This window comes from Drosophila biarmipes, unplaced genomic scaffold (genome assembly GCF_025231255.1).
Source record: "Drosophila biarmipes strain raj3 unplaced genomic scaffold, RU_DBia_V1.1 ptg000016l, whole genome shotgun sequence".
NCBI lineage: Eukaryota > Metazoa > Arthropoda > Insecta > Diptera > Drosophilidae > Drosophila > Drosophila biarmipes.
The window spans coordinates 913,962-933,553 of NW_026114534.1; the positions used below are offsets into that span (position 1 = coordinate 913,962).

The 19,592-nt window shown below is 39.1% G+C and overlaps 2 non-coding genes and 1 pseudogene across 2 annotated transcripts; all 3 read right to left on the reverse strand.

Moving 5' to 3' along the window:
- Positions 1-3,400: 3,400 nt before the first annotated feature.
- On the reverse strand, positions 3,401-12,840 carry LOC127011978 (large subunit ribosomal RNA; annotated as a pseudogene).
- Positions 12,841-13,242: 402 nt separating this feature from the next.
- Positions 13,243-13,421, reverse strand: LOC127012034 (5.8S ribosomal RNA). Its single transcript, XR_007765457.1, has one exon. It is a non-coding gene; the product is annotated as a 5.8S ribosomal RNA (ribosomal RNA).
- Positions 13,422-14,624: 1,203 nt separating this feature from the next.
- LOC127011913 (small subunit ribosomal RNA) lies at positions 14,625-16,619 on the reverse strand. The gene has a single exon (XR_007765371.1). It is a non-coding gene; the product is annotated as a small subunit ribosomal RNA (ribosomal RNA).
- Positions 16,620-19,592: the final 2,973 nt, after the last annotated feature.

Here is a 19,592-nt window from a genome sequence, read left to right on the forward strand (position 1 = left end):
TATGGATATGATTGGCGTTTTATATAGTATTGACAAAATCATAAGTTTGACCAATACGAGGAGAGGTCCGCCAACGACCACCTCCCTATAGGTGTTTTTGGACACGCTGTCTCCCATTCGACTGCTTACTATACTAGGGGCTACCCGCTCCGTATGATATTCTCTCATATAACAAGAGAATGCAAGAAATATTCGTATTTTATGAATATAATCCATTTATTTTTCAATATCCATACGTTTTACTTAGTTTTTTGTACGGTATTGACAAAATCCTATGCATTTGCATAAGATTTATTTTGCCACAATTTATAGTACTAGTGCCGCCCTCACTAGGTATAAATATCTCATTTCGCTAGTAGTGTATGGGGAAATTCTACTAGCTATTCTCATAAATATGTCACTTATATGCCATATCTATACAATTCATGCACTTTTATATGTATATTTGCTATATTATACATTATTATGCCTTATAGGTATTATACCTATAAGCCACATCCATACGATTGCTTAATATAAATATATGTATAATTTTTTATACATATTTTTTTTTTTATTTATGTATGGTTTTTTATTCATATCCATATACTGTATTCACTTTTATATGGATATGATTGGCGTTTTATATAGTATTGACAAAATCATAAGTTTGACCAATACGAGGAGAGGTCCGCCAACGACCACCTCCCTATAGGTGTTTTTGGACACGCTGTCTCCCATTCGACTGCTTACTATACTAGGGGCTGCCCGCTCCGTATGATATTCTCTCGTATAACAAGAGAATGCAAGAAATATTCGTATTTTATGAATATAATCCATTTATTTTTCAATATCCATACGTTTTACTTAGTTTTTTGTACGGTATTGACAAAATCCTATGCATTTGCATAAGATTTATTTTGCCACAATTTATAGTACTAGTGCCGCCCTCACTAGGTATAAATATCTCATTTCGCTAGTAGTGTATGGGCAAATTCTACTAGCTATTCTCATAAATGCCTTCTTTATGCCATATCTATACAATTTATGCACTTTTATATGTATATTTGCTAATATTATACATTATTATGCCTTATAGGTATTATACCTATAAGCCATATACATACGATTTCATTTTTTTATTTATATATGGTTTTGTATTTATAACCATATACCGTATTTACTTTTATAAGGATATGATTGGCGTTTTATATAGTATTGACAAAATTATAAGTTTGACAAACACTTTTTTAAGTCTTTTAGTTAAAATTGTCATTTTTAATTGACTATCTAAACACTAGATATATTTGCACATGGAGCAAAGAGTATAAAAATTGGTCGCGTCACTAATAATATCGCGATACATTTTTACTACCATCAAAATACCACATACGTTTATATGTCCTCTTTATTTAATTTGATTTCTAAACCTCAGGAATAGTTTTAATTATATGTGCGCTCTAAGTTGAATGAATTTCTTGAATCTCTTTACTTGAATTTCTAAGACTTAAAAATATTTATAAATAGATGTCCTATTGCATAATATTTTTTTATCGCTTCACTTATAAAATAACGATCCTGCCTTTCTACCTTTGAATAAACATTCATATAAACATGGAAAAAAAAACGTTCGCGTCACTAACAGTATGTGACGATAAAATTTTGCTAACATTAAAAGGAACATATTTTTATATGTCAACTCTTAGTTGAATTGGTCTATTGCTTAAGATTCTAGACCTTAGGAATATTTTTATATTATATGTTTGCCAATCTTCGCGTCACTAAAAAGATGACGATTCATATTGTTATTATTAGATGGTCGAGTTGTACTTATATTGATATGTTAATCAAATTGGTCTCTTACTTGAAAATCTAGACCTTAGGAATATTTTTATATTATATGTTTGCCAATCTTCGCGTCACTAATAAGATGACGATTCATATTGTTATTATTAGATGGTCGAGTTGTACTTATATTGATATGTTAATCAAATTGGTCTCTTACTTGAAAATCTAGACCTTAGGAATATTTGTATATTATATGTTTGCCAATCTTCGCGTCAGTAATAAGATGACGATTCATATTGTTATTATTAGATGGTCGAGTTGTACTTATATTGATATGTTAATCAAATTGGTCTCTTACTTGAAAATCTAGACCTTAGGAATATTTTTATATTATATGTTTGCCAATCTTCGCGTCACTAATAAGATGACGATTCATATTGTTATTATTAGATGGTCGAGTTGTACTTATATTGATATGTTAATCAAATTGGTCTCTTACTTGAAAATCTAGACCTTAGGAATATTTTTATATTATATGTTTGCCAATCTTCGCGTCACTAATAAGATGACGATTCATATTGTTATTATTAGATGGTCGAGTTGTACTTATATTGATATGTTAATCAAATTGGTCTCTTACTTGAAAATCTAGACCTTAGGAATATTTTTATATTATATGTTTGCCAATCTTCGCGTCACTAATAAGATGACGATTCATATTGTTATTATTAGATGGTCGAGTTGTACTTATATTGATATGTTAATCAAATTGGTCTCTTACTTGAAAATCTAGACCTTAGGAATATTTTTATATTATATGTTTGCCAATCTTCGCGTCACTAATAAGATGACGATTCATATTGTTATTATTAGATGGTCGAGTTGTACTTATATTGATATGTTAATCAAATTGGTCTCTTACTTGAAAATCTAGACCTTAGGAATATTTTTATATTATATGTTTGCCAATCTTCGCGTCACTAATAAGATGACGATTCATATTGTTATTATTAGATGGTCGAGTTGTACTTATATTGATATGTTAATCAAATTGGTCTCTTACTTGAAAATCTAGACCTTAGGAATATTTTTATATTATATGTTTGCCAATCTTCGCGTCACTAATAAGATGACGATTCATATTGTTATTATTAGATGGTCGAGTTGTACTTATATTGATATGTTAATCAAATTGGTCTCTTACTTGAAAATCTAGACCTTAGGAATATTTTTATATTATATGTTTGCCAATCTTCGCGTCACTAATAAGATGACGATTCATATTGTTATTATTAGATGGTCGAGTGTTACTTATATTGATATGTTAATCAAATTGGTCTCTTACTTGAAAATCTAGACCTTAGGAATATTTTTATATTATATGTTTGCCAATCTTCGCGTCACTAATAAGATGACGATTCATATTGTTATTATTAGATGGTCGAGTTGTACTTATATTGATATGTTAATCAAATTGGTCTCTTACTTGAAAATCTAGACCTTAGGAATGTAATATATAAAGGATTAAAAATTCGCCACAAAGCCAAGCAAACAATCAATGCATACAAATAGATTGTTGGTTGAACTTTATATAAGAAGTTCAACACAACAAATAAATTATGCAATTTTATTATCGAATCATCAAGCAAAGGATAAGCTTCAGTGGATCGCAGTATGGCAGCTGCTCAACCACTTACAACACCTTGCCTGTTACAAAAGTCGTTTACAATTGATTCTAGGCTTTGTCATTGTATTAAATAATGCTTTTATATGTAACTAGCGCGGCATCAGGTGATCAAAGATCCTCCCAATTTACTATGTTACAAATTACATTGGCATCACATCCATTGTCGTTTAAAAAGTAAATTATAAACTTTAAATGGTTTAGAAGCCATACAATGCAAATTGCCCCTTATTTATCATTGCAGTCCAGCACGGATACGACCTTAGAGGCGTTCAGGCATAATCCAACGGACGTAGCGTCATACCACTGTTCGCTCGAACAAGTATTGTGCCATTGGTCCGTACCTGCGGTTCCTCTCGTACTACGCAGGAATGCTGTCGCAACAACGTTTTGTCATTAGTAGGGTAAAACTAACCTGTCTCACGACGGTCTAAACCCAGCTCACGTTCCCTTGCATGGGTGAACAATCCAACGCTTGGTGAATTTTGCTTCACAATGATAGGAAGAGCCGACATCGAAGGATCAAAAAGCGACGTCGCTATGAACGCTTGGCCGCCACAAGCCAGTTATCCCTATGGTAACTTTTCTGACACCTCTTGTTAAAAACTCTTTAAACCAAAAGGATCGATAGGCCGAGCTTTTGCTGTCCCTGTGTGTACTGAACACCGAGATCAAGTCAGCATTTGCCCTTTTGCTCTATGTGTGGTTTCTGTCCGCACTGAGCTGGCCTTGGGACACCTCCGTTATTATTTGAGAGATGTACCGCCCCAGTCAAACTCCCTACCTGGCAATGTCCTTGAATTGGATCATACCTGAGTAATTGGAGTTATACCAAATTTTCAAATCAAAAATACATAAATGCACCGTTTTATTAAAGAATTTGTTTGCGATTATATAACAAACTCGTGATACTTTGATCAAGAAGCTTGCATCAAAACCCAATACCATAAGATATAATAAATATATCCGTATAATGGCTAGGAAATGATACACGTTCCATTTAATCAAGTAAGTAAGGAAACAATAAGAGTAGTGGTATTTCATTGGCGATACCAAACCGAGGTCTAATATCTCCCACTTATTCTACACCTCTTATGTCTCCTTACACTGCCAGATTAGAGTCAAGCTCAAAAGGGTCTTCTTTCCCCGCTAATTATTCCAAGCCCGTTCCCTTGGCTGTGGTTTCGCTAGATAGTAGATAGGGACAGGTGTGTCTCGGATCCCTCCGAACTTATTTAACGTGACGTGTTCCGCACTGAAGGGATTACAGCCACGGCATTCTAATATACCCACAAGGGAGTATATAATGCAAGGGTCTGGGTTAAGCGCCAAACCAACGCCCTGGACTAGAAGCTATAGCTATGTACATAGCAACCACCCCAGTAGCAATTTAAGTACTTGCTTGTCGGGCAAGCACTCCCCCTTGCATAGGGGCGAGATCTATCTAAAATCTCTACTGTTCTTTGGGTCGCAGCACCCGAGTTGTATTAACGCAACATCCACGTCGAGCCCGGGGACTCTACCCGCGATATAGGTGTCAACCACAGCCACCACGAAACTCCCACTAGGGGGCCGACCTCAATGAGTAGCCTTGGAGAACCACTCAACCCGTGGCACCGAAATTTCAGGCTCGGTGGGCCTCACCCCTTCAGCTCCGACAAGCTCGGATGGGGCAACCATGTCATATTAGTCGCCTCCTACGACAAGCAATGACAAGCTGTGGCAGTATTCTTCGCCGTTGCCACACGGCAAGGGGGTTTTGGGACTATTGTCCCGGCGCCTGCGGTTCATCCCTCGTCGCTTCCATCCTACGCCTCGAGAAGGCTGCATCAGCAAAAGCTCCTAGGAGACGCATCCGTTCTGGGGTCTCGACTACTCCTGCGACGTTCCATCGTTCTTGGACTCGAACAATGCCAAGGGCATCCAAGTCACGCAAATCGCTATAGAGGCGGCACTCACATAGTACGTGAAGCCAGTCCTCACTCTCCTCTCCACATGAGCATGCGGTTGTGGTGCTGAGGGTTCTACCATGGAGGAAAGCGTTGAACGACCCGTGTCCTGTCAGCAAGAATCCGGCTCTTAAGGTGAAGACAAAGTCCTTCCTCTTGTAGACGAACGCTGCCTCTGGGAAAAACTGGCGAGTCACAAAACCGTGAGCCGCTTGGTCCCATCTGAGTTGCCACTCATTTAGCAGACATTCGTCTAGCAGAGCCATCTTGGATTTCCAGTCCAACACAGACAAGTCCTGTCCATAGAGCCAGTCGCTCTCGTCCAGGGGAACGTGCTTTCTGAGCTTAAACTTCACTGCCATCCTGTGAGCATCTAAATCCATTGGAGGAGCACCAGCAAGCACCTGCAGTGCCACCGTGGACACTGTGCGGCATACCGGTAGGCATCCTAATAGGATGGTCCTCTGGCACGAGGTGAGGAGTCTTAAGGACTTGCCCTTGCTCGCCGCCTTGTACCAGACCGAGGCACCGAAGAGTGCACAGGGGACCATGAGTCCGCTGTATATCGTCCTCTTAGCACGGGAGCTGAGCCCCCAATCGACTCGGAGCACCCGTGCTAGCCCTCCGGCAACTCCAGCCAGCCGATCTCTGAGAGCAGAGATATGCGGGAGAAAGCTCATCCGCTCGCCGACTAAGATGCCAAGGTACCGGCATTTGGTGACGTATGGCTGGCTTGCTCCAGCAAACCGTACGGTCGGTCTCCTAGTGTCTGAAAGATTCCCTTTCAGCAACATGATTGCCGTCTTGCTGGTTGACACACTCACTCCAACCTCAGCTCCCCAGGCTCCCACGATGTCCATCAACTGCTCGCCCTTTCGCTCCAGATCGGCACGGGAATTCCCATCGACGAAAAGTAGCAAGTCATCTGCAAACGCGCTCAGAGCACAATGTGGCTCCAGGCGCTGAAGCAGCACATCCATCAGTAGGTTCCAAATAAATGGACCACTGACGGACCCTTGCGGGCAGCCCCGTGTAACCGACACTGTGGCCGCTTCGTAACTGCTGATGATACTGGCACTTCGACCGGAGAAATAACTTTTCCACAAGTCTATGTCTCGACAGCCGACGTCGATAAGCCGATCCAGCACCGCGTTCCACTCAACATTGTCGAAGGCACCCTTGAAATCAACAAAGATTCCCAGCACCCTCCTCTCGCGGCTGGTGGAAACGGTGTTTTTAGCGTGCATCCACGCATCCTCAACGCAGCGTCCAGGCCGAAATCCAAATTGCCATCTGCAGCCATCCGGTAGCACATCCTTCAGTCGATTCACCATGATCCCTTCCAGCACCTTTCCGAACACTGGCAAAAGGCATATGCCACGATAAGAGGCAGGATCGCTCCTGTCCTTATCTGGCCCCTTTACCAGCGGTATCACTCTCGGGTGTTTCCACTCGGCAGGAAAATATCCTTCCGAGAGGCATCGAGAGTACAACTTCGTCAGGTGCTGAGGGATAGCACGCCATACCTCCTTGACGATCCCACCCGTGATGCCGTCCATTCCCGGCGATCGCCGGCTTCTCAGCTTCGCGACGCTGGTTGCCACCTCGAAGGCTTCGAGGGTCGGTGGAGCAGCAGGAGTTATACCCTCACGCACTGTGGATTCCGCAACAGGGAAGAAGTTGCGGAGGAGTATATCTGCGCAGTCGTGCCATGTCGTAAGTAGCGCGCCGTTCGACCTAAGACATCCAAGATCGGTTGTCTTTTTCCGGCCTCGGCATATTCGGTAGGCGTGCCCCCATGGATCATCCTTGTGCCGTCCCACGAAGTCCCGCCAGTTTTGTTCCTTTGTCATCAGGATAAGCTTCTTATACTGGCCTGAGGCAAGCCTTAATCCAGCGGCAAGTCGCTCAACATCGCCGGTGCCACTCCGACGAGCTGCCTGCAGCCTGCGCCTCAGTCTCCTGACCTCTTGGCGCTTGGTACTCAGTTCAGGATTCCACCATATTACGTTTCCCCTTGCTGCAGGTATCCTGCGCCCTATTACCCTGTCGCACACTTCGTGTACGATGGAGCGAAGGGCTGACACATGATCATCCAACGGCGATTCCTCCAGTTCCTCGAGACATTCAGCTACATCCCTTAGTTCTACTCTGAATCTTCGCCAACTTGCATTGGAGAGCCTCCATTGCGGTACCGGAGCTAGGCTCTCAACGGTACTGCTTGGATCTGGAGTAACCTCAACAGTGATGATGTTGTGGTCACTCAGCTCCCAGAAGTCAACTCTCCATTCGTATGTTGCCCACACACGCGCTGCTTCGTTGGTGAAGGTCACGTCGATATCACTTCTGGAGCGGTGATTATCGAACGTGAACACCTGGCTGGCCGTATTAAGCACACAGACACCGCTTGCGATGATCCACTCGTCCATGTGCTGTCCCCGTTCGCGATTCAGACGGTCTCCAGAGTTAGCTGGAGTTTTGCTGAACCACATCGGGGAAACCGCATTCGCATCAAGTCCGAGGATTGTCGGTGTCCTGCTGGCTAGCAGCAGAACCGTATCCAGGTAGTCAGTGTAGGGCTGCAGGGCAGCTGAGTACTGGCAGTATACGGAGGACAGAAAAATGGTGCCGTATTTTCCTGTGACACTCACGCACACTCCATAATCCGTCGTCAATGTCTCGATGGGCATGCAGATGGCAGACGGGTCGTCCACGATGATGGCAGCTTTCTTCCTTTTGTCAGCGAAGATTCTCATGTCTCCAGGGAGTCCAGTGAGACGCTTGCCTGCGTCCACATAGGGCTCCTGAATGAGTGCGAACAGGTGGCCAGCATCTCTCATCCGCTTTGCAAGCTCGATGACAGCGCAACGGCCTCGACCACAATTCGCTTGGATGAAGCTGAACATGTTAATGTCTAGCTTGCACCCTGGCTAGCACAGCGCTATATATCGGGCATCCACCCGAGAGCATATAGTGCCCCGAGGGTAGCCCTTTATGGCGGCAGTTACGGCAGTCCACCGCATTTTTGCACTTCGCCGCGACGTGGTCGTTCTGTCCGCACTGGCGGCAGACCTGGTTTTCTCTAGCGTACCGACACTCGCTGACTTTGTGGTCAAAACCAAGGCATCGGTGGCACGCATAGGTGCGCACTTGAGAGCGGCAGCGGTAAGAGAACCACTTGATATACACCCTCCCGCTTTCGAGAACGGCCAACGCCTGATCATCTACTTCCAGCGTCACGTTTATAGTGGCGCTGTTAGCTGCTGACCAGGGCTTGGTCGCCAGGACTACCGCCTTCTGGAACTCCTTCAGCGACATCTCCTCGAAGTTTTTCTCTTTTAACTCCATCATGAACTCATCCGGCGTCACAGTGGTGTCCACATCCTGTACCGTCACCCTGGGTTTTGCGGCAGTGTTTTTGGACACCTTAAGGCCCACCTCAGCGAATTTTGCGGAGGCAACGATTTTCGACATCTCCGCCTGCGATGGCGTGCGAATAATCGCGCCGCCCCGCTTCAACTCTCGCACCTCATGCACTCTGACGCCCAAAGCAGGCGCTACCTCTTTGCGGACCTTGTCCGCAATTTGCCTCCCTGATAAGGCCGGATCATCACATGCAACGACTGCCGACCAGGTCTCCCGGATTTTCCGCGGTGCGGCTACAGGGGCATAGGGGGCGACAGGGGCAGCAGGTGAGGCGATAAGGTGCGCGCCTCTAGCAGCGGCGGCTGCGTATGAGACGGCCGAGGCAACCGGTGTCTGCTTCTTAAGGCGGTCCTCAAGCACTCCAATCCGTATAAGGAGGGCTGCAACAACCTCCTCGTAGCGGTTGGCTACGGACTGCACCTTCACATTTGTGGCCGGGTTGGCATAGGAGACCATGAACATCCTACCGATCTCCGATCGGATGTCCCCCATCTCGGCAGCGACGGCACCATTACCTCTCCACTCCCTATCCGAGAAGGATTTTAGAGGACTGGCTGGTGCAACGAAGGTCTTCTCGTGTTCAGCAGAGGATGCAGCAGCGGCGGGGGCTGCGGGAGCGGCAGGGGCTGCGGCAAGGGCAGCGACAGGCGCAGCGGCAGCGGCAGCAGCAGGGGCAGCGGCAGCGGCAGCGGCAGGGGCTGTCGCAGTATCAGCGGCAGTTGCATCCAGTGCCATCAACTTGCACCTAGAGGCGTCCCTCAGCGGCGCTTTATTGCGCTTACCTCTGGGTCGTCCTCTGCCCCCACTGCTTCCCCTACTACTAGCACTCTCACTGCCAGAATCTCCAACATCCATTTTGGGTGGCGCCATCCGCCGGTTATCGGCAGTTCCAACCCAAAAGCTTTTCCACCAAGGACTTACCCCTTTATTATCAGCTGGTCGGAAAGCTCTATCAGCTGATCAGCTGATAAAAGTTTAGCGATGACACAAACCGCACAGCTGTTTTAGGCAAAATGTGCCTAAATAAGCCTAACTCCTCTCTCAAGAGAGCGCCTCTCTCGTGACACACGTGGCGCAATGGAAAATTTCCAATGGGAAAAACCCAATTTCACCCGGTTTCACCACTTTTACACAGGGAAAACACGCGCACTGGGTTCGCAGGCACAAAACACGAATTTTCGTGCTGTTTCTAGCTTCGTATCTGGTCTCTATCAGTCAATATTGGCTACACTCGCGGAGCGTACGGAAAACACGTCTGTTCGCACGAGCAATCTAACACCGACTGTGGGTAGATAGGGACAGTAGGAATCTCGTTAATCCATTCATGCGCGTCACTAATTAGATGACGAGGCATTTGGCTACCTTAAGAGAGTCATAGTTACTCCCGCCGTTGACCCGCGCTTACTTGAATTTCTTCACTTTGACATTCAGAGCACTGGGCAGAAATCACATTGTGTCAACACCCGCTAGGGCCATCACAATGCTTTGTTTTAATTAGACAGTCGGATTCCCCAAGTCCGTGCCAGTTCTGAATTGATTGTTAATTGATAATCGTTATAATTAATAAGAACTAATTGGTTTAACCCAATTAGTATTCTTAAAAATTTTAGCAAGAAAGTTCCACAATTGGCTACGTAACTAAACTATCCGGGGAACAAGTAACTAACATAAATGCTAGAAACTCTATTTACCCAGAACGAGCACATAAACCATGTTATTGTTTCCCAATCAAGCCCGACTATCTCAATCTTCAGAGCCAATCCTTATCCCGAAGTTACGGATCTAATTTGCCGACTTCCCTTACCTACATTATTCTATCGACTAGAGACTCTTCACCTTGGAGACCAGCTGCGGATATTGGTACGGCCTGTTGAGAAGTTTGCGTGTCCCCACCATAAATTTTCAAGGTCCGAGGAGAAAATATCGACACAACAGTATATGTCATGCTCTTCTAGCCCATCTACCATATCTCTCTGCGAAAGACTTCCATGGTAGTACGGCTATAAAACAGAAAAGAAAACTCTTCCGATATCTCTCGACGGCTTCTTTATGGTCGTTCCTGTTGCCAGGATGAGCACGAGGCCCATATTTAATAACAAACGGATACTCAACAGGTTACGGAATTGGAACCGTATTCCCTTTCGTTCAAAATTATTCAAGTATATTAATTTAGCTAGATTTTATATAATATATATATTTGTTTGGCATTTGTATTTTACTTGAAAATTTTCGGCTTTCGCCTTGAACTTAGGACCGACTAACTCGTGATCAACCACTGTTCACACGAAACCCTTCTCCACTTCAGTCCTCCAAGGTCTCATTCGATTATTTGCTACTACCACCAAGATCTGTACCAATGGCAGCTCCATGCAGGCTTACGCCAAACACTTCTACGCATACCATTGTACCTTCCTACTCACTAAAGTTTCAAAATTTATATTACAAGTAATATAAATCATCTACTTTAGCGGTAATGTATAGGTATACAACTTAAGCGCCATCCATTTTAAGGGCTAGTTGCTTCGGCAGGTGAGTTGTTACACACTCCTTAGCGGATTTCGACTTCCATGATCACCGTCCTGCTGTTTTAAGCAACCAACGCCTTTCATGGTATCTGCATGAGTTGTTAATTTGGGCACCGTAACATTACGTTTGGTTCATCCCACAGCGCCAGTTCTGCTTACCAAAAGTGGCCCACTGGGCACATTATATCCTAACCTTGAACTTCATATCAAGAAAGTTAAGGTTCTTACCCATTTAAAGTTTGAGAATAGGTTAAGATCGTTTCGACCCTAAGGCCTCTAATCATTCGCTTTACCAGATAAGATTATTTTATATAATATTAAAATGCACCAGCTATCCTGAGGGAAACTTCGGAAGGAACCAGCTACTAGATGGTTCGATTGGTCTTTCGCCCCTATACTCAATTCTGACAATCGATTTGCACGTCAGAACTGTTTCGGTCTTCCATCAGGGTTTCCCCTGACTTCAACCTGATCAAGTATAGTTCACCATCTTTCGGGTCACAGCATATATGCTCAAGGTACGTTCCAGTTAGAGGCATAAATAATATAAATATCATTATACATAACTATATAGAACGCCCCGGGATTGTGTTAATTAGCTATAAATAGTTAAAAAACTAATCCCATTATTAGTCAAGTTAATTACGCTATTAGGTTTATATCCCAATAACTTGCACATATGTTAGACTCCTTGGTCCGTGTTTCAAGACGGGTCCCGAAGGTATCCTGAATCTTTCGCATTGTTAATCCTACAAGTGCATATAATAAACACAAAAATCAATGATAATTATGCCATTATATAATTCCGAAAAATTAACGCACTGTATTCATATAAATCTATCAGCACTTTATCAAATTAATAACATTTATTCTGTGTTAAAATGCAAGCAAATTAATTTGAATAAACTATAAGTTATATTTTATGATAAATTTGGTATGCTAATAGATTACAATGTCCTTATATGGAAAAAATGCACACTATTATCATAATATTGTTTAAATATTACAATTCTAATGATGAATTTTCCATAACGGATATTCAGGTTCATCGGGCTTAACCTCTAAGCAGTTTCACGTACTGTTTAACTCTCTATTCAGAGTTCTTTTCAACTTTCCCTCACGGTACTTGTTTACTATCGGTCTCATGGTTATATTTAGTTTTAGATGGAGTTTACCACCCACTTAGTGCTGCACTATCAAGCAACACGACTCTTTGGAAACATCATCTAGTAATCATTAACGTTATACGGGCCTGGCACCCTCTATGGGTAAATGGCCTCATTTAAGAAGGACTTAAATCGTTAATTTCTCATACTAGAATATTGACGCTCCATACACTGCATCTCACATTTGCCATATAGACAAAGTGACTTAGTGCTGAACTGATTTCTTTTCGCTCGCCGCTACTAAGAAAATCCTTGTTAGTTTCTTTTCCTCCCCTAATTAATATGCTTAAATTCAGGGGGTAGTCCCATATGAGTTGAGGTTGTGTATAACTTTTATATGCAATTAATTCTTTATATATAATGATAAAACATTTTATTAAATTCGTTATATTAATAATATCTGTATATAAATGGCATTTGTTTGATTTAACGAATCAACGAAGAACAATAATATTGTCAACGGTTTTCTATTTTCTAATCATTAATAAGAGACAATTCTAGATAAATTTTTATGCTAGACATTTCTCAGTATCATTTGATTGAAAAAGAAAATATTTCTCTTCGTTTTTCACATTCAAATTATTTACTAATGTGAGATAATGTTTTTCATATATTTTTTAATATTATGAATAAAATAATTAAATTATTATTATCCAATAATATACCATATGCTTATAAAATTTCATTATAAAATTTGTATAAGCAACTTAATTAGCATAGTCTTACAACCCTCAACCATATGTAGTCCAAGCAGCACTATAAAATTAATTAAAGTACATAACAGCATGGACTGCGATATGCGTTCAAAATGTCGATGTTCATGTGTCCTGCAGTTCACACGATGACGCACAGTTTGCTGCGTTCTTCATCGACCCATGAGCCGAGTGATCCACCGCTTAGAGTTTTATAAATTTGTTTCTTAATTTTGTCAAATATGTTTTTATTGAAAGAAATTAAAAATACACCATTTTACTGGCATATATCAATTCCTTCAATAAATTTATTTTTATACCTAAAACGAATGCTGCGAAATGTCTTAGTTTTATATAACCAATATATATCAAAGTATTTCTTTTTAAATTGCATTTATTGTAAATAAATATATATATATATATATTAATACTTTTTTAGCGATATAAATTGAAATTTATATAAAACATTAACCTGTATAAAACCAGGTACAACATTGTACATTTTAGGTTGTTGCATTATCCAATGTATGCGCATAACTGAGATGAACAATACATATCGCAACGCGTGTATATTATGGTCCATATACACACAGTATTTTAATTGTGTTTATATACAATAATAATTTAATATTATTATTTTAATAATTCGATTTGCTTGTTCGAATTTTTATTTGTTTGTTTTGGCTGCTTATTATTTCTCTCATATGTATTAAATACAATATATAATTTTAATATTTGCATTATTTCGATTTGCTTGTTCGAAATTTCATTTGATCTATATTAGATCATATACATTTTGGCAATTCATATTTTATTTGTATTACTATAATGTATTTATTATAATATAAACAAATATTTTATTAACGGTAAGGATATACAATAATAATTTAATATTATTATTTTAATAATTCGATTTGCTTGTTCGAATTTTTATTTGTTTGCTTTGGCTGCTTATTATTTCTCTCATATGTATTAAATACAATATATAATTTTAATATTTGCATTATTTCGATTTGCTTGTTCGAAATTTTATTTGATCTATATTAGATCTCATATACATTTTGGCAATTCATATTTTATTTGTATTATTATAATGTATTTATTATAATATAAACAAATATTTTATTAACGGTAAGGATATACAATAATAATTTAATATTATTATTTTAATAATTCGATTTGCTTGTTCGAATTTTTATTTGTTTGCTTTGGCTGCTTATTAATTTCTCTCATATGTATTAAATACAATATATAATTTTAATATTTGCATTATTTCGATTTGCTTGTTCGAAATTTCATTTGATCTATAATAGATCTCATATACATTTTGGCAATTCATATTTTATTTGTAATACTATAATGTATTTATTATAATATAAACAAATATTTTATTAACGGTAAGGATATTAAAACATTAATGATCCTTCCGCAGGTTCACCTACGGAAACCTTGTTACGACTTTTACTTCCTCTAAATAATCAAGTTCGGTCAACTTTTGCGAAACAACCGTAACACGCAAGGCGTCACAGTGATCACGTCCGGAGACCTCACTAAATAATTCAATCGGTAGTAGCGACGGGCGGTGTGTACAAAGGGCAGGGACGTAATCAATGCGAGTTAATGACTCACACTTACTGGGAATTCCAAGTTCATGTGAACAGTTTCAGTTCACAATCCCAAGCATGAAAGTGGTTCAGCGGTTTACCCGGACCTCTCGGTCTAGGAAATACACGTTGATACTTTCATTGTAGCGCGCGTGCAGCCCAGGACATCTAAGGGCATCACAGACCTGTTATTGCTCAATCTCATTATTGCTAGACGCAATTTGTCCATTTAAGAAGCTAGTGTCCTTATAATGGGACAAACCAACAGGTACGGCTCCACTTATATAAACACATTCAAACACAATAAACATTTTACTGCCACCATGAATGAAGGCTATATAAGCTTCAACACCATAATCCTGAAGATATCTATTTAATATATTTGAGTCTCGTTCGTTATCGGAATTAACCAGACAAATCACTCCACGAACTAAGAACGGCCATGCACCACCACCCATAGATTCGAGAAAGAGCTATCAATCTGTCTTACACACTTATGTTCGGACCTGGTAAGTTTTCCCGTGTTGAGTCAAATTAAGCCGCAGGCTCCACTCCTGGTGGTGCCCTTCCGTCAATTCCTTTAAGTTTCAGCTTTGCAACCATACTTCCCCCGGAGCCCAAAAGCTTTGGTTTCCCGGGAAGCGACTGAGAGAGCCATAAAAGTAGCTACACCCAATTGCTAGCTGGCATCGTTTATGGTTAGAACTAGGGCGGTATCTGATCGCCTTCGAACCTCTAACTTTCGTTCTTGATTAATGAAAACATCTTTGGCAAATGCTTTCGCTTAAGTTAGTCTTACGACGGTCCAAGAATTTCACCTCTCGCGTCGTAATACTAATGCCCCCAAACTGCTTCTATTAATCATTACCTCTTGATCTGAAAACCAATGAAAGCAGAACAGAGGTCTTATTTCATTATCCCATGCACAGAATATTCAGGCATTTGAAGCCTGCTTTAAGCACTCTAATTTGTTCAAAGTAATTGTACCGGCCCACAATAACACTCGTTTAAGAGCACTAATGCAGGTTTTTAAATAGGAGGAACATATGAAAAAATACAAGTATCTAAGCACATGTAAGAACTCCACCGGTAATACGCTTACATACATAAAGGTATAGTACTAACCACAATTGTAAGTTGTACTACCCGTATGAAGCACAAGTTCAACTACGAACGTTTTAACCGCAACAACTTTAATATACGCTATTGGAGCTGGAATTACCGCGGCTGCTGGCACCAGACTTGCCCTCCAATTGGTCCTAGTTAAAGGATTTAAAGTGTACTCATTCCAATTACAGGGCCTCGGATATGAGTCCTGTATTGTTATTTTTCGTCACTACCTCCCCGAGCTGGGAGTGGGTAATTTACGCGCCTGCTGCCTTCCTTAGATGTGGTAGCCGTTTCTCAGGCTCCCTCTCCGGAATCGAACCCTGATTCCCCGTTACCCGTTGCAACCATGGTAGTCCTAGATACTACCATCAAAAGTTGATAGGGCAGACATTTGAAAGATCTGTCGTCGGTACAAGACCTTACGATCTGCATGTTATCTAGAGTTCAACCAATATAACGATCTTGCGATCGCTTGGTTTTAGCCTAATAAAAGCACATGTTCCATAAGGTTCATGTTTTAATTGCATGTATTAGCTCTAGAATTACCACAGTTATCCAAGTAACTGTTAACGATCTAAGGAACCATAACTGATATAATGAGCCTTTTGCGGTTTCACTTTTAATTCGTGTGTACTTAGACATGCATGGCTTAATCTTTGAGACAAGCATATAACTACTGGCAGGATCAACCAGAATAATGTTTTTATTCATATTTCATTCATATTTTTTGAATAGAAATTAGCAATATATATGTTGTTATAGATTTTATTTCTATCGAATACGGCCATTTTTATATAGCATTCGTATACGTTTGTTTTCCAATTTATACTTGTTTCGCCACTAATAATAACAAGTTTTTATTGATGTCAAAAAGAATCATATTCTTTATAAACACAATATTTATTTTTCATATATTTTCTTTATATATGCACATTTCATTCTAAAATATCATTTTTGTTCGACATACATAATATATTGTATCCACACATGTACAATTTTTGTTTAACCAATATAAGATATTGAGTTAATCATTTGTATTTTGACGATAAATTTAAAATTTATCTATATATATCCATATAAGTCTCTGGTAATATATAAAATAGAACCGAGTGTATATATATAATTATTACTACTATATTTATTTCTTAAATAATATATACTTATATATTATTTATATATATACTCTTTATTATATATTATATAATTTCTTAAATAACTCTCTTAATAGCTATTTTTTATTATCAACAATATAAGTTGATATTAATGTTGAAAATGTATTCATAATTACATTTTTATATTTCTTTGGTAGACTTTTATGTACTATTATTATTTAATAATACACATATAATATAAATCATGTTAGCCTACCTCCTAAAATTAACGATAAAATTCGGAAACAATTTGTTATTCTATGTACAATAGAAACTTGGCCTTTGTTTCAACGTTATTATCTTTGGGCTTAAAATATTAACCGCGGAGCCAAGTCTCGTATTCAAATAAATGAATAAAGAAACAAATTTGACGGATAATATCTTCTCTACTGACATATGTCAATAGCAGACGGCCGGCCCATTGACCATCCTATAGTAGTTTTTGGACACGCTGTCTCCCATTCGGGTATATTCAATTTACTTTGCCACTCACCCATATAGTGTTCTCTTATATAATAAGACAACGCACTTTTATATTCATTATATGGATATATTGCCTTCCTCATATTTGCCACACCACCTATAGTAGTTTTTGGACACGCTGTCTCCCATTCGGGTATATTCAATTTACTTTGCCACTCACCCATATAGTGTTCTCTTATATAATAAGAAAACGCACTTTTATTTTCATTATATGGATATATTGCCTTCCTCATATTTGCCACACCACCTATAGTAGTTTTTGGACACGCTGTCTCCCATTCGGGTATATTCAATTCTCTTTGCCACTCACCCTTATAGTATTCTCTTATTTAATAAGAATACTAAAATACTTCTCATATTATAGATGTAATCTATTAACTTCTCAATATCCATACGGTTTATGTATGGTATTGACAAAATCCTATGCATTTGCATAAGATTTATTTTGCCACAATTTATAGTACTAGTGCCGCCCTCACTAGGTATAAATATCTCATTTCGCTAGTAGTGTATGGGCAAATTCTACTAGCTATTCTCATAAATATGTCACTTATATGCCATATCTATACAATTCATGCACTTTTATATGTATATTTGCTATATTATACATTATTATGCCTTATAGGTATTATACCTATAAGCCACATCCATACGATTGCTTAATATAAATATATGTATAATTTTTTATACATATTTTTTTTTTTATTTATGTATGGTTTTTTATTCATATCCATATACTGTATTCACTTTTATATGGATATGATTGGCGTTTTATATAGTATTGACAAAATCATAAGTTTGACCAATACGAGGAGAGGTCCGCCAACGACCACCTCCCTATAGGTGTTTTTGGACACGCTGTCTCCCATTCGACTGCTTACTATACTAGGGGCTACCCGCTCCGTATGATATTCTCTCATATAACAAGAGAATGCAAGAAATATTCGTAATTTTATGAATAAAATCCATTTATTTTTCAATATCCATACGTTTTACTTAGTTTTTTGTACGGTATTGACAAAATCCTATGCATTTGCATAAGATTTATTTTGCCACAATTTATAGTACTAGTGCCGCCCTCACTAGGTATAAATATCTCATTTCGCTAGTAGTGTATGGGGAAATTCTACTAGCTATTCTCATAAATATGTCACTTATATGCCATATCTATACAATTCATGCACTTTTATATGTATATTTGCTATATTATACATTATTATGCCTTATAGGTATTATACCTATAAGCCACATCCATACGATTGCTTAATATAAATATATGTATAATTTTTTATACATATTTTTTTTTTATTTATGTATGGTTTTTTATTCATATCCATATACTGTATTCAATTTTATATGGATATGATTGGCGTTTTATATAGTATTGACAAAATCATAAGTTTGACCAATACGAGGAGAGGTCCGCCAACGACCACCTCCCTATAGGTGTTTTTGGACACGCTGTCTCCCATTCGACTGCTTACTATACTAGGGGCTACCCGCTCCGTATGATATTCTCTCATATAACAAGAGAATGCAAGAAATATTCGTATTTTATGAATATAATCCATTTATTTTTCAATATCCATACGTTTTACTTAGTTTTTTGTACGGTATTGACAAAATCCTATGCATTTGCATAAGATTTATTTTGCCACAATTTATAGTACTAGTGCCGCCCTCACTAGGTATAAATATCTCATTTCGCTAGTAGTGTATGGGCAAATTCTACTAGCTATTCTCATAAATATGTCACTTATATGCCATATCTATACAATTCATGCACTTTTATATGTATATTTGCTATATTATACATTATTATGCCTTATAGGTATTATACCTATAAGCCACATCCATACGATTGCTTAATATAAATATATGTATAATTTTTTATACATATTTTTTTTTATTTATGTATGGTTTTTTATTCATATCCATATACTGTATTCACTTTTATATGGATATGATTGGCGTTTTATATAGTATTGACAAAATCATAAGTTTGACCAATACGAGGAGAGGTCCGCCAACGACC